The sequence below is a fragment of the Ambystoma mexicanum genome, chromosome 3q (genome assembly GCF_040938575.1).
Source record: "Ambystoma mexicanum isolate Mex_15411 chromosome 3q, UKY_AmexF1_1, whole genome shotgun sequence".
Lineage (NCBI taxonomy): Eukaryota > Metazoa > Chordata > Amphibia > Caudata > Ambystomatidae > Ambystoma > Ambystoma mexicanum.
The window spans coordinates 399,035,591-399,050,969 of record NC_090926.1 but is presented as its reverse complement, the minus strand read 5'-3'; the positions used below and the strand labels follow the sequence as shown (position 1 = coordinate 399,050,969).

Below are 15,379 nucleotides of genomic sequence, written 5' to 3'. Positions count from 1 at the left end.
CACCCATCAGTCACCTGGGTGCCCTGTGGAGCTGCCTCTGACAGTGCGGCCAGGCTGGTGGAGGAGGCATCCCTGCCACAGTCGGGAGTCGGACGTCCAGCAGGGGTGGCCACATCAACAACTGCACCCCAGCCGGCGGAGGATGTGCAGGCAGCAGGAGGCAGTGCACGGGCAGAGGCACAGCAGCAGCAGCAGCAACGTGGTGGGAGCCATGAAGGCTCGGGGCCTTCAACATAGGAGGGGCAGGCATCGGCCGGAGGGCAGGTTGACCCAGGACGGGGTGTGTCTTCTGTGTGGCAGCGGTTGGGCCAGCAGATAGGTGCGGAGCGGCGGCGGGCGGAAGAGGCGCGGCTCACAATGGTCAGGGCGGAGAACTCCATGCGGAGGGCCCTGAGGCGGGCCGAGTGCCTCGAGGCAATCCGCAGGGGGTTGGAGGAGGAGACGGCGTCGTCCCTGCGGACCCTCGGGGCCATGGAACAGGACCGCCTCCGGGACATCGAACAGGAGTTCGATGATGCCCTGGCCCGGAACACCACGGAGTGAGCCGCTGGACTTGCCCGCCGCCTTTGTATATAGTTCTTTAGTCTTAGGTTTCCTTTGTTTCTTATTATGATTTGGAGTCGACGGACACTGCTCCACTTTTTGTATATAGTTGCATTTTAGTTAGGGCTTTTTGTAGGTTTCCTTTGTTCAGTTGGGCTCATGGACCCTTGGATGTTTTGTACATAGTTCTTCATTGGATTGATTTTATTTTTAATGTGACTTTGGACAACATTTTTTTGGATTTGGATTTGTAGTTTTTATTTTTTTAGACGGACATGCAGCTTCTCTTTTTTTCATTGCCATTGTAGTTTGTTTCATTTAATTTGCATTCTTTTTTTTTAATACAATTTTGTTTTCATACTTCACTGTGTGGTATCATCTCATTGGTTTCATGCATGTCATGTTGGGTTTTTTCCCATTCAATTGCAACCATTGTGTGTGACGGACATGGGTTCATTTGCTTTATGGACATTGGGGGTGTAACATGTAATTTCAATTTCCATGTGGGTGAATGGGTTACTTGGTAGGGCTTTTTGGCTGTGGAGGCTGACCATAACGCACATGATTGGGGATTGTGAGGACCTGGTGGAGGCTGCCCATGGTGGCTGGTGGGTGGGGGTGGTGGGAGACATGAGTGGGGGTCTGGTGGGGGCTGCCCCACACTGCTGGGGGGGTGGGGGTGGTGGGAGACATGGGTGGGGGCCTGGTGGAGGCTGCCCCTGGGGAGTGGGGGGTGGGGGTGGTGGGAGACATGGGTGGGGGCCTGGTGGAGGCTGCCCCTGCACTGCTGGGGGGTGGGGGGGGTGGGAGACATGGGTGGGGGCCTGCTGGCAGGTGCCCCACAGTGCTGGGGGGTGGGGGTGCAGGGGTACATGAGTTGGACATGAGTGGGGGCCTGCTGGCAGGTGCCCCACAGTGCTGGGGGGTGGGGGTGGTGGGGAACATGAGTTGGACATGGGTGGGGGCCTGCTGGCAGGTGCCCCACAGTGCTGGGGGGTGGGGGTGGTGGGGAACATGAGTTGGACATGGGTGGGGGCCTGCTGGCAGGTGCCCCACAGTGCTGGGGGGTGGGGGTGCAGGGGTACATGAGTTGCACATGGGTGGGGGCCTGCTGTCAGGTGCCCCACAGTGCTGGGGGGTGGGGGTGGTGGGAGACATGAGTGGGGGCCTGGTGGGGGCTGCCCCTGCAGTGCTGGGGGTGGGGGTGCAGGGGTACATGAGTTGGACATGGGTGGGGGCCTGGTGGAGGCTGCCCCTGGTGGCTGGGGGGGGTGGGGGTGGTGGGAGACATGGGTGGGGGCCTGTGGAGGGTGCCCCTGGTGGCTGGGGGTGCAGGGGGACATGCGTTGGTGGGCAGTAGTGCAAGTTGACATGTGGGTTGGCTGGGGGGCATGGCCATGGTGGATGGGGTGCCTGCAGGACATGTGCAGGGTAGGCCCCTGTGGTGTGAGCCACCTGCAGGGGCCGTGGAGGGTGTAGAGGGAACACCTGGGAGGGCCCACACGTGCAATTCACGTGTGGTGCTCCCCGCGCACCCCTGTAATACACGTACCCTGATGGAATCACGGTTCGAACTTCCCCCGCACCCCTGTAATACACGTACCCTGATGGAATCACGTGTGTAACTTCCCCTGCACCCTGAAATACAAGTACCCTGCTGATATCGCGTGTGGAACTTCACGCGCACCCCTGAAATACACGTACCCTGCTGAAATCGCGTGTGGAACCTCCCCTGCACCCTGAAATACACGTACCCTGATGGAATCGCGTGTGGAACTTCCCGCGCACCCCTGGAATACACGTACCCTGCTGATTTTGCGTGTGAAACTTCCCCCGCACCCCGAAATACACGTACCCTGCTGATATCGCGTGTGGAACTTCACACGCACCCCGAAATACACGTACCCTGATGGAATCGCGTGTGGAACTTCCCGCGCACCCCTGAGATACGCGTACCCTGCTCGCACGGGCCCAATCGCGTGTGGAAATTCCCGCGCACCCCTGAAATACACGTACCCTGCTGAAATCGCGTGTGGAACTTCCCCCGCACCCCAGAATACACGTACCCTGATGGAATCACGTGTGGAACTTCCTGCGCACCCCTGAGATACGCGTACTCCTCTCGCACGGGCCCAATCGCGTGTGGAAATTCCCGCGCACCCCTGAAATACACGTACCCTGCTGGAATCGCGTGTGTAACTTCCCCTGCACCCTGAAATACACGTACCCTGCTGATATCGCGTGTGGAACTTCACGCGCACCCCTGAAATACACGTACCCTGCTGGAATCGCGTGTGTAACTTCCCCTGCACCCTGAAATACACGTACCCTGCTGATATCGCGTGTGGAACTTCACGCGCACCCCTGAAATACACGTACCCTGCGGAAACCGCGTGTGTAACTTCCCCTGCACCCTGAAATACACGTACCCTGCTGATATCGCGTGTGGAACTTCACGCGCACCCCGAAATACACGTACCCTGATGGTATCGCGTGTGGAACTTCCCGCGCACCCCTGAGATACGCGTACCCTGCTCGCACGGGCCCAATCGCGTGTGGAAATTCCCGCGCACCCCTGAAATACACGTACCATGATGAAATTGCATGTGGAACTTCATGCGCACCCCTGAAATACGCGTACCCTGCTCGCACGGGGCCAATCGCGTGAGGTACTTCCCGCGCACCCCAGTGATACACGCAGCCCGCTTGCCGTGCTGGTACAGGGTTAGCGCAGCCTTTTGCGCTGGATTGGGTATATTGATGGCTTTTCCCTGCGAGAGAGGCGTTCTTGGGGGCGTAACTGGCGCTGCTGCAGGGTCGCTGCGCCACTGTGCGCCACGGCTGGTTTTGGTGGCTGGAATCCAAGAATACGCTGTGCGCGGAAATGGATTTTAGTGCACGCGGCTGGCGCAGGGATTCGCACGCGCACACTGTGCGCCAGCCGCATGCGCCACTTGTGCGCTGGATTCTATGAATTACCCCCTAAATGTCTTGGCATTAAAGGGCCAGATGTCATGCCAATTTAAGACTCGGTGTTGTACCTCTGGTAGCGATGCGATCGAGGATCTACCTCACATTTTATTTATTTTCACACAATTATTAGATCTAAGAAGAAAGTGGCTGAGAAGGCATTTTATTTGTAATATTAGGTCAGTCTCGGCTGCATTGGTTTTTATTCTGCCCTGTGTTGATGTAAATTGTGTAACTGATTTATGTGAATATGTTTCTGCTTCGTCTAAACGTTTGGAAAGGATATTTTAATACTCGCAGGACTTTTTAAGGTGCTGTCTGCACATTTTAAGATAACAATTGAAATATCACTTGTTTTATTGTGTCTAATTAGTGTATGTTTGTATGGAGAGATTATTTTGTAAATGGTGCTAGCCGAAATAAAGTATTTACTTACTTAGCAGGGGTATTTAAACTGCTTTACCTGTAATACGGTAATCCATGGCTTTGGATGGCAATTAAAATGCTCTTAGTTAAATGCCCTTTGAAGCGGACATTTGAGAGTCATTTTTTAACAATTTCCATATAATGGGTTTTACAGAGGTTATGTATAACCTCACCTGTACCCCCCGACCGGCCAATCCTGGCAGAACCACAACTGTGAGTATTATTTCAGGGTTTACTGTGCCAAAATGGCTATACATACATTGGTGATTGGTTGTAGGCCGATTTAACATTTTAGACATATAGAGGATAAGAAAAGGATGCCAGACATCTATTCCACTAGTTTATTGTTTATATTTGGAACTGCATACTGCTTGACGCCGTTGCCCACAAACCATTCAAATCCATGGTGTCAGCAGACATCAGGCTGGTTACTATAAAGACAGCCCTACTGGTTGGCCTTACCTCAGCATGCCAGATCAGCAAAATTCAGGCTGTTGGCTTTATAGCCCTATACCACATTTCACCGGGACAAAGTGGTGCTTAGGATGCACCCTGCATTTCTCCCTAAGGTCGTGTCATCTTTTCACCTTAACGAGGAGATAGTACTTCCAACATTATTTGCAGATCCAAAGGATGAGGCTCAGAAAGTATTGCACTGTCTGGATGCCAGGCGTGCCCTAAGATTTTACCTGGACAGGACGAAGAGCTTCTGTAAATCGGATGCCTTGTTCATCACCTTTGACGGAGCAAAGCCAGACTATCAAACCTCAAAGGCTTCAATAGCAACCCTGGGATAAACTGCACTACCTCTGCTGGGATGCTGTGAAGGCAGGGGGGCATATTTAGACAGTGCAAAGAGCTCTGGCCAAGGAGGCTTTTTACAGCGCGTTACACTTGTGTTTATTCTCTGTAGGAAAATGATTCAATAAACGTGTAAGGGGAAAACGTGCTTGTCAAGCCACGTTTATTCTGTGTAAATTAAGTGATATGCCTGAAACATTACTGGTTGAGCCCAACTGTGATTGATGGAGGTCCACCAGAGGATGCTATTTTGTATTAGAAGCAGGTTATTATTTTTGTAATTTATTTAGGTGTATTAGTTCAAATAGGAACTCCCAGATGAAGCTAACTTGCTATGTGGCAGAATCATTTCTAATGGCTGCATCAGCCAGGTAAAAATGGGATTACAATATTTGGAAATGTAGTTTTTTTTCCACAGATGTACACACTTGTTGGGGTTTTGCGTGTTATGCTGAAATTCAATTTTAATACATATTTAACAGATGCCTGGGGCAGGTTATGTCTGAGATAGTTATGCTTGTCTTTATTTTAGGATTCCATTCCTTTGTGTGAATAAAATGAACAGTAGTTCAAGTCAAAATGTAAATCTGGATTTAAAAAAAGTGTTTTTATCCAGGAAGGACTACCCGGAAAATAAAGCCTGGCTGAGTCAGATTAGAGTCCTTGGTCACACTGAGGGGGCTGAATGGGCGAACCTCATGTACTTTCATTGCCATGTCGATCATGGAATTACTAGAGCAGAATTCCAAAGCGGGACCCACCAATGTGGAAAAGGGCTCCAGAATAACTAAGTAATCCCATTTTACCTGGCTAATGCAGCCATTACAAATGATTCTGCCACATAGCAAGTTAGCTTTATCTGACACCATGGATTTGAATGGTTTGTGGGCAACGGCGTCCAGCACCATGTTTAGCTCCCAGACCGGATGTGGAAGCTTCACCGGCGGATTAGTCAGGCCCGCCAAGTGCCTTTTAACCACTGGATTGAAGGTGGAGAAGATGTCGTCTCCGGAATCCTTGTAGGCCCCTATGGCTGCTGGATACGTACGGCATGTGTCTACCTGCACACCAGAGTGAACCAGAGGCGCAGTGAAGGATAACGCATCGTCCAATGAGCATGTCAGCGGATCGATCTTGTTTGTCTTGGCCCAGTGACAGAACCTTGTCCACTTCCTCTTGTACTGACTCCTGGTGGAATCGCTTCTTGCCCCCTGGATGATAGCAAGGTTGTCCTTCGGCAGGTGTAGAAGCTTCAGTGTGACCTGTTCAGGAACCAAGCTGCCAGGGCTAACTTCTGTGGAGCCAGATGAACCACTGTGCCCCCTTACTGGGAGAGTAGGTGGGCTGGACCCAATGGGAGGTGTACCAGAGTCTGATCCAACGGCTGGAGGAGTTCCGAGTACTGAGGCCTGGCCGGCCACCAACGCTATCAAGATGAGTCGAAGGCTCTGTGACTCCCTGACCTTGCAGATGACCCTGTGAGTCAGCAGAGTGGGGGAAAAGCATATGCATTCATGTCGTCCCACGTGATCTGCAACGTGTCCCCCAGAGAACCCCTGCTTCGTCCCACCCAGGAAGCAAACTGGCGGCATCTGCTGTTGCTCGTGGTGGCAAATAGGTCTAACTGAGGGTGGCCCCACCTGTCGAAGATCCCCCTCACAACCTCCATGTTCAACTGCTACTCGTAGTTGTCGACCCCCAGCCTGCTGAGTCTGTCCCCCCCCCCCGGAAGGTGGACTCCTGATAAGTAAATGTTGTTCGACAGAGCCCAGTCCCATATGTCGATGGACAGCTTGCTGAATGGAGTAGACCTGGTACCACCCTGCTTGTTGATGTAATGCATGCAAGTGGAGCTGTCTGTTTGGATGCAGTCCGACTTGCTGCTGACTATGGGGAGGAACGCTTTGAGCTCAAGCCACATGGCCATCATCTCGAGCCAGTTGATGTGTTCCAGTTGTTCCTTCCGTGACCAGACTCCAGGGACACTGTGGTTGTCCAGTGTAACCCCCCCCCCATCCCTCTAGGCACGAGTCTGTAGTAATGGTGATCTCCGTTAGAGGCTGCCTAAACGGCCCGCCCGCTAACAGGTTGGTCTCTGCACTCCACCACAAAAGGTCCTGGTGAAGGTGCTGTGGTATGCTGACAAGAGCTGCTTGGGAGCCCGTCTCCTGATTCCAAGAGGCTGAGAAATGTAGCTGCAGCCTCCTCATTTTGAATCGTGTGAGTGGCACAGCCAGGAGACAAGCCGCCATTATTCCAAGCAGGTGGTGGTACCACCATGCTGAGGTTACTGGTCTGCAGAGAAAATGCCCCGTGACCTTCTCAATTGCTGTGATAATGTCTTCCGAAGGGAAGATCCTCTCCACCCTCGTATCCCAAATTAGCTCCAGGAATGTTAAGGCCTACGTGGGAAGTAGCTGCGACTTCTTGAGGTTAATGGAGAACCCCAAATCGTATAGCATGTGCACAGGTGCCGAAGCTGTGCGGTGTACTCCCTCGGGCGAATCCACTCAAACGAGCCAGTCATCGAGGTATGGATAAAGATGATGGCCCTCCTGCCCTGAGCAGGGCTGCCATCACGTTCGTTAACCTTATAAAGATCCTCTGAGCCGAATTCAGGCCAAAAAGGGAGGACTTTGTATTGGAAATGAAAGACCATGATCCTGAACCGTAGAAAGGAACGATGGGGCTCCCAAACTGGGATGTGTAGGTAAGCATCCGTCAGATCCAGGGAGCACATCCAGTCCCCCCCACACACTGTCTCTGCAATGAGTGCTGGAGTAACCATCTTGAATTTTTGAAGGGGTAGGGAAAGTTTGAAGGCGGGTATTGTTGCATCGCCTGCTGGGGGTGTCACTGTGAGGGAGGCGGAGGCCTTGGTATTTGCAGGGGCAACTGTGTGGAAGCTTGGTTTATCTTGTAGGGTATGGAGGTAATTCTGGAAGTCAGCCCTTGGGGTGATGCGCACTAGTTTTGTTGACTATAACTGTACCCCGTTCCTTGCCTGCTCTGCTCCCACTTCCCACAGTTCTAACATTGCCCCATTACTCCTCCTCAGGGTCCCATTTCTCCGAACCCTTCCCCTCTTGATCATCTGAACCCACCTCTTCCTTGCTGCTGCCCTCCTTGCCATTATGGTCCAGGGTATTGCAGATTTCTGCCCCATGCCCTTGTCCTCCTTCAGCCCACATCGCAGCTATTCTGGCGTTTGTCAAGTCAGGAGTGTACCCTGCTACTTCTATCTGTGTTTTGTACCAGTTTCGCTTCCTCTGTCTGTCGCCTCTGAAGCGTTTCTTTCTAGTATGTCTTTTATCCTTCGACAATGGTGCATTATTATACTCTGAATTTCAGGCCACCCCTTCGCCTCGACCCCCACAATTTGGTCGAGTGCTTTTTGTACCTCTTTGGGTTGGCCTTGTTTGATGATAAAATAAAAGAAGGGTATGGACTGGTCCCAAGCACTGCCCGTTTCTATCCTCCACATCTCTTGGACCTTAAGAATAAACTGGGCGGCATCCTCATCACCACTCATGGTACACTACATAATGGACTGCAGATCGGGTCTGTCCGGGAAAGCTTGTTGCAGCGCATCCCTCACCTTGGATATAATTTGATTGAAGGGTGCTCCATCATGTGCACCGTTGCTCAGGGTTACTACCGGGTACCCCGCCTTTACCCACACGTCACTCACCTGATCTCCGATAGCAGCCACCAATAAGCTTTTCATGTCTCCTATTGCTAGGGGTACTTCCTCCATTTGATTTTCTAATGCATATATTTCCCCGCGCACACCATGAGGGCCGGAAGCACCTTTATTAGGTTGTTCCTGTCCATCTTTGCCCATGGCACATAGTGTGGTCTCCCTGTATTTCCTGGAATTAGTATTTTCAGTTTACTCCTCCCCCCCATTTTCGCACTTCCCTTTGTCCTTGCTACTGCCATCCGGCCAAACCTCTGTCTCAACCTGCTGTCCCATAAGCCCTCTACCGTAGGGGTGAGTTGAGGCACTTGCTCTGCCTCCCCATCCTCATCGTCCTCAAACTCATCGGGAACCAACATTCTCGTAACCTAAGCTGTCCGTTTCACCGTCACACTCAATGTGTACAGTTCTTTATGGGCGCGTTGTCTATCCTGAATACAAAATCCCCTGACTTCCACTCATCCGCCCCCTGCTGTACTGGTATGTCTGCCTTAGTCACGTTGCATGCCGCCCGCAGTCTGGAGTGTTCTGAGCGCGCGGATGCCAGTGTGATCTCCAACTCTCTTGGATTAACATCTGCGTGCGCTGAGACGTCTGGAGGGGAGACTTATGGGAGCAGTGGGGCTGTCGCTGGTGTTGTTACATACGTTGGATTTGTGTATCCCACTTCGGGACGGGCTGCTAGAGGATATATTCCTTTGTGTGCCATTGACATTTTCCCAATCTTGCTTGGGATTGCGCCCTTACTATCGCTGCGTGCCCCTCCTCCTCCTTTGCGCTCCTCTGTATCCTCAAACATTCTTCAGAGTTTCAATATTTTCCTTCTGCTTTGCAATTGTTTCCCTTTGTACCTTGCTGTCAGCAAGATGGACATGAGTTCCAGAATACTTCTGTCATAGGAGCCCTGCTCTGGTCACGAGCAGGGCATCCCCCTTCCCTAGTCTCAGTCATCCACTGGTTGTGATATTTCTTGATCCTGTCGCAGTACAACAATAGGGTCTTGCACATGGATTGTATGGGTGTTTCTCCTCCCATATACGGGTTTGTCGCGCCCTCGCTGGTGCTACGCCTGTGCTAGTGCATTACACAGTTGTATATATTGTCAAAAACACAATTTACCCCTTCTTTTTGTCACGGAAACATTTAAAAAATATTTTCTTTTTCTTCCCCCACCCCCTGCTTTTTCCTTTCGGTCTCCTAACTCAAACAAACCACACTCTCTACACACACACAAACCACATATAACGCCCATCCTTGGTCTCCTCACTAAACAATAAGGAACAAGTTACTTACCTGTAACTGTTGTTCTCCAGCATGGGTCTGGCATGGATTCACATGCTCATGAATATTCCCCGTCGTCAGGCTGGGAATCCTCGGTAAAGAAAAAATCAGTATAAGTTTCGTTTCTGATCTGTCTTTCGTAGTAGTAACCAATCACTGATCTCTGCATCATACTGACCACAGCCAATGACTGCCCTCTACCTAAGCCCCGCCTCTGGCAGCCATCTTCAGATTTTTACCGCACGTTCAAGTGTTGGGAGTCCTCGTGCTTAGCTCTCGAGCTTTTACTGCGTGTTTCGCGCTTTTTCAGGTGAATTTTCACATTTTTTCGGTTAATCGAACCTCAAACTCCACCGTTTCTACTCCCGTTAACGGCTACCCGTTGCGGGATTTTCCTACGCCCCTCAAGGGTGAAGATTTCGTCGAATCAACTTCTTGGAGGATTCCAGAAGATTTGCGGCCTACTTCGAGATGGCCCAGGATGCGAGTTCGTCGCCCGGACCCAAGCTGTTTCGCAGCTGCCCTGGATGCGGGCTGCAGAATGTGTTTAAGGAAGACGAACATTTGCGATGCCTCTACTGTCTTCATGGGGACAAGACTCATGTAGAGAAGGACTGCCAGTTCTGCAAGAACTCGTCGGAGCGTACCATGAGGGACAGTCGATCCCGTCTCGCCAGCTGGTTGGAGAAGGGCTCAACGGGTGAGAAGAAGAAGAAGAAAGGGTCAGAGCGGGCTTCTAAGTCCTGTGCGGGCACCCCGGCGACGGGGGCCCAACACCAGGCCAAGCGCCGCGAGTCCGCTGGCTCCGGGAGGGCCGAAAGGTCGGGCTCTTCGGTCGCCAGGCAGGGCGCACCTTCCCCGGCACCGTCAACCACGAGCCGTCGCTCCGGTTCGGGGAAGAGGAAGTCCGAGACCCCGGGTAAGCCCCGGGAAGAGGGGGAGCGAGGCGTCGCCCCTCCCCCGAAGGAAAAGGCCCGGGACGCACCTAAGGTGGTGAAGCCCCCTACCCAGCAGGCAAAGGCCTCTATCGAGGCGATCGCGGCGACTCTGGCCAAGCAGGCAAAGACCCCGCCAGCGGAGACTGCCTCCGGGACTAGAGTTTCCCTGCCACCAAGGAGGGAATCCTCTTTTCAGCCCATCGTCGTGGCCGCCATGATGGAAGAAGCGAGGGGGGGCACGGTGGCCTCCTCGAGCTCGGAGTCAGCCTCGGAGGAGGAACTGACCGAGGCCGTGAGGAACCTCGAAGTCCAATTCGAGAAGGTTCGATCCCGTAAGGAAGATCCTCGGGAGATAACCGAGGAAGACGACGATGGCGAGGAAGAGCAGCCTTCCCTTCCGGCACAGCCGGAACCTAGACCTCAGGATGGCTCAGCGGCCATTTTGTCTGCGATCCAGTCCTTATTCTTTGAGATAAGGACGAGATTCCCACGGCCCAGGCCGGAGGACCCGCAACCTGGCCCGTTGGGAAGTCCTTAGAACAAACGACGGAGGACCCAACCCTCTCCTCCGCTCGCCCCCGTAAGGCCTACAGTTCCCTCCTCATCCTCCCACGAGTCGGGAGATGACGGTGCGTTGGGCTCGACGACGGGTTCTGAAGGCGACGGCCACGGAACGGGTCTCCCGTCTCCCGTCGCACGTGCCTCGCCGCCCGACGAGATTGGCTCATTCCACGCCATGATCGCCAGGGCGTCCGAATTGTTCCAGCTCTGCCCGGAGGAGCAGAAAAAGGAAGGTTTCCTCTATCAGCGCCGGGAGGCCAAGAGGAAGACTGTCATTGCGGTGCCTCTAATCGATGACATCTGGGAGGAGGGCCTGTCGGTTCTCAAAAACCCCTCCACGGCACCAGCCAAACGGGACCGGTACGAGAAGAAGTACCGGGTCCCCGAAACCGCTCCCCTGTGCCTCAGGGCCCAGACAACGCCAGACTCGGTCGTCTCGGCGGCGGCGAAGAAGAAAGCGGCGGGGTCAGGAGCCTCGACGTCGAATTCCCCGCCGGACGTCGAGGGAAAAGTTGGACGCCATGGGGCGGCGGGTCATTTCGTCGGCGGCGACGATCAAAGCGGCCAACGCCCTGGCGATCGTGGCCCGTTACGACAGGGAGCTCTGGTTTAAGCTGGCCCCCATATTGGACTTCCTGCCGGACGACAAGAGGTCCGAGGACCTGGAAATACTGCAAGAGGGCGAGGTGGCGTCGGACCACGCCATAACGGTGGCAACCGATATTGCCGATACTGGGTTCCGCCAGCTGGGCAACGGTGTTTGCCTACGATGACGAGGTTGGCTCCGGGCGACCGACTTCCGTCAGGACGTCCAGACCAGGGTGTTGGACATGCCGTTCGACGGCAGCAACTTGTTCGGGAAGGCGGTGGACCAATCCCTCCAAGCCATAAAAACGGACACAGACGGCCCGCGCCCTAGGAGCCCTTCAGCAACGACGGCCCTTTCGGAGCTCCGGGGGCAGACAAGGTGCCTCCAAGGGATCCAGCGGTGGCTGGTCGTCATATCGCCAGGCGGCACGCTCCTCGTCTCAGGAGGCCTACAGGGGTCGCGGCAAGCAGGGAGCGCCTCGCCGCTGTCGGCGAGGTGGCCAGGGCGGCAAGGCCACCACCTCCAAGCAGGACTGAACCGGCCGTGGTCTCGGGCCCCCACCGAAGCACCCCGGTGGGAGGCCGGCTGACGAATTTCGTCGGCGTGTGGAAGTCCATCTCCACCGAACGTTGGGTGCTGGATACCCTGGCAAGAGGACACTATCGAATTCCTGAAGAAGTGCCCTCACGTTCCACCTGTGGCCAGGAAGGAAAATCACGTCCCGCAACTGCTATTGGAAGTACGGACGATGCTCAGGAAAGGCGCCATCGAGCTTGTCCCGAAGAGGCTCCGGGGTGTACTCAATGTACTTCCTCGTCAGGAAGAAGACGGGCAGCTGGCGCCCCATCCTGGACCTTCGTCGTTTGAACAAATACATCAGATCACAAAAGTTCAGGATGGTCACCCTCCAGCACGTACTGGGACAGCTGGAGGAAGGCGACTTTCTATCGTCGTTGGACCTGGAGGATGCTTACTTCCATGTTCCCATCCTCAAAAGTCACCGAAAGTTCCTCAGGTTCGTCGTCCAGGGACGCCACTACCAATTCAGAGCCTGCAGGGGATTCACGTCTACCCCTACCTGGACGACTGGCTCATCCGCTCTAGGACGAGGGAACTCGCCGTCGAACACACTGCGAGGACCGTCCAGCTACTCACAGACCTGGGATTCGCCATAAACTACCCAAAGTCCCACCTGGTCCTGTTTCTGGGAGCGAAGCTCGATACAGTGAGGCGCCTAGCGGCCCCGTCGGAAGAACGGACGAAGACCATTCTAGGCAAAGTTCATGGCTCCCGGAGGAGAGGCTCCTGCACATCAACGTCCTGGAACTCCGAGCCGTGTTCTGGGCTCTCAAATCGTTCCTCCCGTCGCTCAAGGGCAAGGTGGTGCGGATCTTCACGGACAACACCACAACAATGTTTTACATACGGAAGCAGGTAGGCTCCAGATCCCCAGCCCTATCCAAGGAGGCACAGGATCTACGGCACTGGGCGGTCGCCCAGGGGATGTTCCTGGTTCCCTTCCACCTGCAGGAGAAAGCAACACCATCTCTGACTCGCTCAGCAGGGAACTGCGCGCGTGTCACGAGTGGGAACTGCGCCAGGATCAGGTGGATCAACTCTTCCGACGATGGAGCAAACCCCAAATCGACCTGTTCGCAACAGCGACGAACTCGAAGTGCAAGAGGTTCGCCAGCAGGTTTCCCCAGCCGAGAAGCATGGGCGATGCATTCTCGTTCCCCTCGGACGGCCTATACCTGTATGCGTTCCCTCCGTTGCCGTTGCTGCTTCGACTCATCAGCCAGCTCAAGAGGTCTCGGTGCAGGATGATCCTCGTCGTACCGGCGTGGCCGAGGCAGATCTGGTTCCCGGACCTTCTGGACTTGTCAACGTCCCCTCCCATCAAGCTGTCGGCGGACCTTCTCTCCAGAGAAGGAGGTGCCATCTTCCACCACGACCCGGCGTCGCTGAACCTGCAGGCTTGGCTCCTGCAGCGCTAGAGTTTGGAGGCTACGATATACCGGCCGATTGCAGAGAGGTTCTTCCAAAGGCCAGGGCGTCCTCGACTCTCAAATGCTATGGTCATAACTGGAAGAGGTTCTCTATCTGGTGCCGAGCACAGAAGATCACCCCCCTACGGATTACGGCCCCTCAAGTGCTGCCGTACCTGCTATCGCTGGCAAAGGCTGGGCTAGCCCATGCCTCCATTAAGATTCATCTGGCGGCGATCTCCAGATATACCAGAACCACAGGACGGACGTCCCTGTGGTCCCATCGACTGGTAAAAGAGTTTATGAAAGGACTGTTCCAGTCGTTCCCGCCAGTGAAGGCTCCGGCCCCGGCGTGGGAACTTAACGTGGTGCTGACCAGGCTCATGGGGCCCCCATTCGAGCCGATGCACTCCGCACTGATGAAGTTTGTGTCGTGGAATACTGCATTCCTGGTGTCCATTACCTCCGCACGACGAGTGGGAGAGATCCAGGCTCTATCCTGCAAAGCACCGTACTTGACTTTCCATGCCTCGAGGGTGGTGCTTAGGACGCACCCCTCCTTTATGCCCAAGGTGCCGTCGGACTTCCATCTTAATGAGCCCTTGGTGTTACCTGTTTTCTTCCCGTCTCCTTCGTCGCCGGCCGAGAGGACTTTGCACTCGCTGGATGTGGCTAGAGCGCTGAAGTTCTACGTGGACCGCACAAAGAGTTTCCGGAGGACATCACAGCTGTTCGTGAACTTTGGACCTGTGAATCAAGGGAAGGCTCTCTCGAAGTCTTCTATTTCCAGATGGCTCTCCGGCTGCATCATGCACTGCCACCGGTTGGCTAACCGACCGCTGCCAGGCCGTCCGAGAGCCCATCCGACCAGAGCGATCGCTGCTACTACGGCGTTCTTATCTGGTGTGCCCCTGCTGGACATCTGCAGGGCTGCTACGTGGAGGTCGACGCACACCTTCACGAGATTCTACTGCGTCGATCGGGATTCCAGGGAGGAGTCCAGGGTCGGCCAAGCAGTGCTGAGCAACCTGTTTGCTTAAGGTGAGCCTGGTGAGGAGGTAAGAGATGCTTAATGTTGAGTTTTTTGTATTCGCTTAATGTTGAGCCTTTTGTCACCTCCCGTGGTTGTGCATGTGTGTACTGCTATTTATTCTTATATTCATGAGCATGTGAATCCATGCCAGACCCCATGCTGGAGAAGGAACAAGTTACTTACCTGTAACTGTTGTTCTCCAGCATGGGTCTGGCATGGATTCACATGCAAACCCTCCCGCCTACCCCTCTGCGGCTCTTCGCTTGGTCATACTACCACTTCACGTGCTACCAAATCTGAAGATGGCTGCCAGAGGCGGGGCTTAGGTGGAGGGCAGTCATTGGCTGTGGTCAGTATGACGCAGAGATCAGTGATTGGTAACTACTACGAAAGACAGATCAGAAACGAAACTGATACTGATTTTTTCTTTACCGAGGATTCCCAGCCTGACGACGGGGAATATACCGAGGATTCCCAGCCTGACGACGGGGAATATTCATGAGCATGTGAATCCATGCCAGACCCCATGCTGGAGAAAATACACAAATA

The 15,379-nt window shown here is 54.1% G+C and overlaps 1 protein-coding gene across 2 annotated transcripts in view; it reads right to left on the bottom strand.

Moving 5' to 3' along the window:
- RNF130 (ring finger protein 130) overlaps nt 1-15,379 on the bottom strand; it is a 1,130,799-nt gene that overhangs the window by 709,590 nt on the left and 405,830 nt on the right. The window lies entirely within an intron of this gene.